This window comes from Tamandua tetradactyla, chromosome X (genome assembly GCF_023851605.1).
Source record: "Tamandua tetradactyla isolate mTamTet1 chromosome X, mTamTet1.pri, whole genome shotgun sequence".
Taxonomy (NCBI): Eukaryota; Metazoa; Chordata; class Mammalia; order Pilosa; family Myrmecophagidae; genus Tamandua; species Tamandua tetradactyla.
This window is the reverse complement of record NC_135353.1, coordinates 42,167,047-42,174,228: the sequence shown is the minus strand read 5'-3', so window position 1 is coordinate 42,174,228 and position 7,182 is coordinate 42,167,047. Positions and strand designations below refer to the sequence as shown.

The window sequence follows — 7,182 nt, the reverse complement described above, 5'->3', positions numbered from 1 at the left end:
GAGGTTGAACTTAAATGAAAGAAAATATATAGAAGTAAAGGCAGTCCACTAGTGGGTCTATAAATAATATTACCATATTGAAGGTGAACATGATTAAAAGGGGTTGAATATACCCACATATATTACCTGAACTACTGCAAAGGTATGAATCTTGCACAAAGTTGCATAATTTGGGGGTAGAGGGGAAACTGCTATTGCATGCCTGGGCTATGTTTAACAGGAAAACATCAACAGTACCACAGCAATACCAGGGGTAAATAATGGGGAGAGGGACAAGAGTTAAGAGAAGGTTTGGATTTTCTATTTAGTGAGTGTGTGTTATGTTTCTATTAGGAACAATGAAATTATCTAAATTTGAGAATGTTGATGGACTGTGACTTTGGACATTATACATGATGCCCAATGAACAGAGGTGGCTGAAGGATGCACTGAATGAGAAGTAGATTGGTGAATGATGGTGTACACATATGATTGAATATTGTGCTGCTACAAGAAGGAATGAAGTTGTGAGGCAGGCAACATGGTGAATGAACCTATGGGACATTTGGTGAAGTGAAATAAGCCAGAAACAAAAGTGCAATTATTGTATGGTCTCATTTATAAAATACTCATAAGAGAACAGGGGCCTAGATTGTAAGCTCTTATAACAGTCACATTTAGTCTGGAGCTGCAATTGTATTTCTGGATTTTGAGAGGCTGTTTTATATATGTAGAAACTGGTATTTAGAGATAAGAATGAAGCCATTCTGGTCAGGAAAAAGGTAATTCAGAATACAGGGGTAAGGAAGACATTGTATTTTAGAATTTTATCTACTCTTTCAAACCAATGGAAGAAATATTTATCTTGTCCAGAACCTAAATTTTCTGTAGCACCTAATCCAATTCAACCTGTCTGGATAGATTATTTAAATAATCCAAACCCAGGGAGCTCAGAACAAAAATGAGGGCCTTTAATCCTGTATAGCGTAATGTAATGCCTGGATACATCCCAGAGAATATTAAGCAGATAATCAAATGTATTGCAAAACTCCCTTGAGGAATGGGAGAAAAAATATGGAACTACTAAACTATGCCACCATGGAAACCCCTGATATTGTGTCAAACATTAGGGACACCCAAGTCAATAGGCCAAGCCCTTGGTTTTGAGGCTTGCTCTTGTGAAGGTTTTGTTTGTAGCAGAGAAACTTATCCTATCTATAGATATGCCTAAGAGTTACTTCTGGAGGACCTCTTTTGTTTCTCAGATGTGGCCTCTCTCAAAGCCCAACCCTGTAAGTGAAATCACTGCCCTTCCCAATACTTGGGATATGACATCTAGAGGTAGATGTCCCCTTGTCAATGTGGGAGATGACTCCAAGGGATGAACATCAACAATGCTACCCTGACCAAAAGGGGGAGAAGAAGAGTAACAAATAAGATATCAGTGGTTGAGAGAATTCTAATACAGTCAAGAGGCTACTCTGGAATCACCCTTATCCAAGCTTCTGTTAGACATTACTACCTAACATAGCTTTCAATCCCCAACCAAAACCATTTCTGTTAATCCTAAAGAATACCTAGGGCATTATATAAGAGTCTACAAATGTTCCATGCACTAGGGTAACTTTCCAGAAACCTACCACTTCCAGATGTGTCCTTGGACAAGAAAAATCCTGAAATGCAGAGGGGCCAGCCACTCCAGAACATCAGCTAGTTCCATCCCCCTATCCCATAGTACTGACAGCCTCTTCCAACAAGAAAAATTAGAATAGGGATAGCCCAAACACCCCTAAAGAGTGGGAAGATCAAAAGTGATCATGGAGTTATACAGAGGTCAGGTTTAACAAATGAATATGAGTGCTGAATCATTATACTGATATTTCTTTTAGCCTCCAGCACCTTACAGCAGCTCCAAAATTGTGGAATTGTAACCCATACCAAACTCTGAAATCTGTTCTACAATTAATTGTTACAGTGTACTTTGAAATGTATTTGCTTTTATGTATAAATGTTATTTAAAGAGGAGGGGTATAACAGAGAAGATAGGATTTAACAAATGAGTATGACTGTTGAATCATTATATTGATGTTTCTGTTGGTTTCCAGTGTCTTGGAGCAGCTAGAAGGAAAAATGAAAAATCATGGAACTGTAACCCATATCACACTTTAAAATCTGTTGTATAACTGCTTGTTAAAATGTGCTTGGAAATTTATTGCCTTTTGTATATATGTTATATTTCACAATTTTAAAAAAGTTAAAAGGAAAAAATTAATTAAAAAAAAGAGTGGGAGAGAGATCAAAGGTGATGGTGGAGTTATACAGGAAGGTAGGGTTTGCCAAACGAGTATGATTACTGAATCATTAAATTGATATTAGTCTCCAGTATCTTAGAGCAGCTAGAAGTAAAAGCCTAAAATGGTGGAATTGTAACCCATACCAAACTCTGAAATCTGTTCTTCAACTGATTGTTGCTGTGTGCTTTGAAATGTATTGCTTTTTTGTGTGTATGTTATTTTTCACGAAAAAAAGAAGTGGATTGTGATGCACAGCTATATAATGATACTGTGGACCACTGATTGTACACTTTGGATGATTACATAGTATGTGAACATATATCAATAAAAATTAATTAATTAAAAAATCCATGATCAGTGATCCACTTTGCCCAACCCTGGCTTGGGGAAGAGGATTTTTATGTCTCTTCCTGTCCCCAGTGAGCTATCCAGGGACTGGACCCCAAGATGCCTGCCACAAGAGTGAGGGATAGATGCCAGCAGCAGCCATCCAGAGAGAGCAATTCACTGTTCTTTACTCTTGTTTCTTAGCCTCTTTCTCTTAGCCTCTTCCTCCCACTCTTTTCTGCCTGCTACATAATGTTCTTCTGGCCTCCAGCCCCAGAACTGTTGTTTCAGACGGTTCCTGCCTGTTTAATCTAACAGCTGTTTTGGTGGAAGAATTGGAGCTCTTCATTCTTCCATCTTCCCTGGAAATTCTTGTCCTCAACCAGTATTTTTTATAAGTCAAATGTTATTAATATGAATATCTCAGCTACTGCATTCCTCAGAATAGATCTTAATTGATATATAATTTACATACCATGCAATCACCCATGTAATGTTTACAGTTCAGTGTTCTTTAGTATAATTCACTGAGTTGTCCAGCCATTATCACAATCAATTTTAGAATATTTCCATCACCCTGTACCATTTTGCTGTGAGTTCCCAATACTACCATCTTCCCACACATAGGCAACCACTAATCTACATTCCACCTGTACAGATTTGCCTAATCTGTACATTTCATATAAATTAAATCATATAGTGTGTGTCTTTTGAGACTGACTTTCATTTAGCATAATGTTTTTATGGTTCATCCATATTGTAGCGTGTATCAGTACTTCATTCTATTTATGATGAAATAATATTCCATTCTACAGATATACCACACTTTAAAAATCCATTTTCAACAGATAAACATATGGGTTGTTTCCACTTTCTGATATTATGAATAATGTTCTATGAAAATCTGTGGACAGGTTTTTGTGTAGACATGTTTCATTTCTCTTGGGTATATACCTAGGATTGGAGTTGCTGGGTCAAATGGTAACTCTATGTTTAACTATTTGAGGAACTACTTACCAGAATGCTTTCCAAAGTGGTGGCATCATTTTACATTCCTGCCTGCAGTGTATGAAGATTCTGATTTCTTAAAATCCTAGTCAATATTTACTATTATCTGTCATTTCTATTACGGCCTCCTTAAGGGTGTGATATGGCATCTCACTATGGTTTTTATTTACATTTCCCAGATGAGAAATGATGTTGAGAATCAATTCATGTATTTATATATTTTCTTTGTAGAAATGTCTATTCAGATCTTTTGCCCATTTTTTAATTGAATTATACATCTTTTTATTATTGAGCTGTGAGAATTCTTTATATATTCTAGATACAAGTCCCTTAATTGATATATGATTTCCAACTTTTTCTCTTATTCTGTGGGTTGTATTTTCACTTTTTTGTTAATATCCGTTGAAGCAAAAGGGGTTTACTTTTAACTAAGTCCAATTTATCTACATTTTCTTTTGTTGCTTGTGCTTTTGGTGTCACATTTAAGAAACAATTGCCAAATCCAAAGTGTTTTAGTTTGTAAAAGTTGCTAAAATGCAATATACCAAAAATGGAATGGCTTTTTAAAAAAGGAAATTTATTAAATTGCAAGTTTACAGTTCTGAGGCTGTGAAAATGTCTAAACTAAGGCATCCAGGTAAAAATATCTTGATTCAAGAAAGTTGGATTGGTCCAGAACACTTCTACTTCTATAAACTGGAAAGGCTCATGGCAATATCTGCTAGCTTTCTGTCTGCTAGTTTTCTCTCCCAGCTTCTTCAATGGTGTCCCTGAAGGTGTTTTCTTTCATCTCCAAAGGTCTCTGGCTGTGCAGGCTCTGTCAGCTCTAAAGCTTTTCCCAATGATTTCCTCTTAAAAGGCTCTGGTAAGCAACCCCATCTTGGATGGGTGAAGACACATCTCCATAGAAGCCATCTAATCAAAAGTTACCACCCACAGATCAAAGCCAAATCATTGAGCCTATCACCTGTGTCCCAGGAGCTGAACCAGAAATCTCCTCCTCAGGCAAGCATGACTTACCTGTCCCACTCACCAACTTCAAGATTCAATATACTGAGATCTTCATAAACAATGAATGACATAATTCTGTGAGTGGCAAGACATTTCCTGTCATTAATCCTGCAACTGAGGAGAAATTCTGTGAGATAGAAGCAGGAGACAAGGAAGATGTCGACAAAGCAGTGAAGGCAGCAAGATAGGCTTTTCAGATCGGCTCTCCATGGTGTACTATGAATGCTTTGGAGAAGGGACAACTAATATACAAATTATTTAATCAAAATAATTTTAAAAAATCAAAGATGATTTAATCAAAAGGGACCACCTTCTTCTGGCAACACTGGAGTCAATGAATGGTGGAAAATGATTTCCCAATGCATATCTGATGGATTTAGGAGCTGCATAAAAACATTATGCTACTATGCAGGCTGGGCTGACAAGATTCAGGGCAGGACCATACCAATTGATGGAAACTTTTTTACTTGCACAAGACATGAACCTATTGGTGTTTGTGGCCAAATTACTCCTTGGAATTTTCCATTCATCATGCTCATTTAGAAGATAGGGCCTGTCCTTAACTGTGGAAACACTGTGATCATCAAACCAGCAGAGCAAACTCCTCTCACTTCTCTTCACTTGGCATCTTTAATAAAAGAGCCATGATTTCCCCCTGGAGTACTGAATATTGCCCCTGGTTATGGCTGCAGGAGCAGCCATTTCTTCCTACAAGGACATAGACAGAGTGGCATTAACTGAGTCAATGGAGGTTGGCAAAATGATTTAAAAAGCTGTGGGGAAAGCAATCTGAACAGGGTAACCCTGGAACTCAGTGGGAAGAGGCCTTGCATTGTGTTTGCTGATGCCAACTTGAACAATGCCATTGAATTTGCACACCATGGATTGTTCTATCACCAGGGTCAATGTTGTATAGCTGCATCGAGGCTTTTTGTGGAAGACTTGATTTACGATGAGTTTCTTCAAAGGAGTGTTGAGCAAGCAAAGAAGTATGTTTTTGAAAATCCTCTAAACAAATCCCTCAGATTGACAAGGAACAATATGATAAAGCATTTGATCTCATTGAGAGTTGGAAGAAAGAAGGGGCCATGTTGTAATGTGGAGGTGGTTCATGGGGAAATAAAGTCTACTTTATCAAGCCCACAGTTTTCTCTAAGGTTGCAGATGAGATGTGCAATGTCAAAGAAGAGATATTTGGACCAGTACAACAAATCATGAAGCTTAAATTTTTAGATGATATGATTATGAGACCAAGCAACACTCTCTATGGCCTATCTGTAGGAATCTACACCAAAGACCTAGATAAAGCCATACTGTCTCCTCTGCTCTGCGATCTGGGACAGTGTGAGTGAATTGCTGCAGTGTGGTATCAGCCCAGTGCCCCTTTGGTGGACTCAGGATGCCTGGAAATGGGTGAGAACTGGGAGAATATGGCTTCCATGAATACAAAGACGTCAAGACTGTCACAATGAAAATTTCTCATAAAGAAAACTGCAAATGTGGAGGGAAGAATCTTCAATGACTAAGCATCTCCTATAGGCGCTAATACATCATAGTGGGTTTTACATCCAATTTTTTCTCTTCTTGATTTTAAAAAAATAAGCTCATCAAAATTTGCATTCCAATAAAAAATTACCAGCATGAACAGAATTAGGAAAATATGACCCATAGTAGAAAAAAAAAGCAGTTATTCACATCCAATTTAGAACTGTTTTAGATGATATATGAGCAGGAAATGACATTAAAACATATATATCTGTATTATTTTTATACTTTATAGCACAAATAAATCTATTTCATCCCCTTTAAAGGTCTTAAAGGATTCTATGTTTTGATATATTATAATTTATTTAATCTGAAGTGCATTGGTGAATAATTGGCGACAGGATTTTACGGCTATAAACAGTAATCCAAGGTATATTCTTGCATCACCATCTTTGCCATTGGGCAAGTGCAATGCAACTATATCAATAGGAAAAACTGATTACAATTTTTTTTTACTTAAATGTAATTCACATATCACAAAACTAACCCTTTCAGAGCAAAGGCTTTAGTGGTTTTACTAGATTTACAAGGTTGTGTAACCATCAGCACTAATTCCTGAATATGTTCACCATTCCTAATAGAAATCCCAAGTCCATTATCAGTAATTTCCCCTTTTCCCTTTCACCAGCCACTTTTCTTTTTTTCTTTTTTTTTTAAACATGAACAGGCACCGGGAATCGAGTCCGGGTCTCCAGCATGGTCGCTGAGAATTCTGCCACTGAATCCCCATTGCACTGCCCAGCCACCATCGTACCACCCTCATCAGCCACCTTTAATCAATAATTTACTTCTGGCTGTATGGTTTGGCCTATACTGGATATACATGGAATGAAAAATATGTGGCCTTGAGCGGGCCATGGTGGCTCACTGGTGGAGCTCTCGCCTGCCATGCCTGGGACCGCAGTTCGGTTCCCAGTGCCTGCCCATGTAAAAAAAAAAAAAAAAGTTTGTGGCCTTTGTTAATTAGTTTTATTGATTTAGCAGACTGTTTTCCAGTTTCATCTATTTTGTAGCACAT

General features: G+C 37.5%; 1 pseudogene; it reads left to right on the top strand.

Moving 5' to 3' along the window:
• The first annotated feature begins 1,796 nt into the window (after window positions 1-1,796).
• LOC143671791 (aldehyde dehydrogenase 1A1 pseudogene) lies at window positions 1,797-6,141 on the top strand (annotated as a pseudogene).
• The last annotated feature ends 1,041 nt before the right edge of the window (window positions 6,142-7,182 follow it).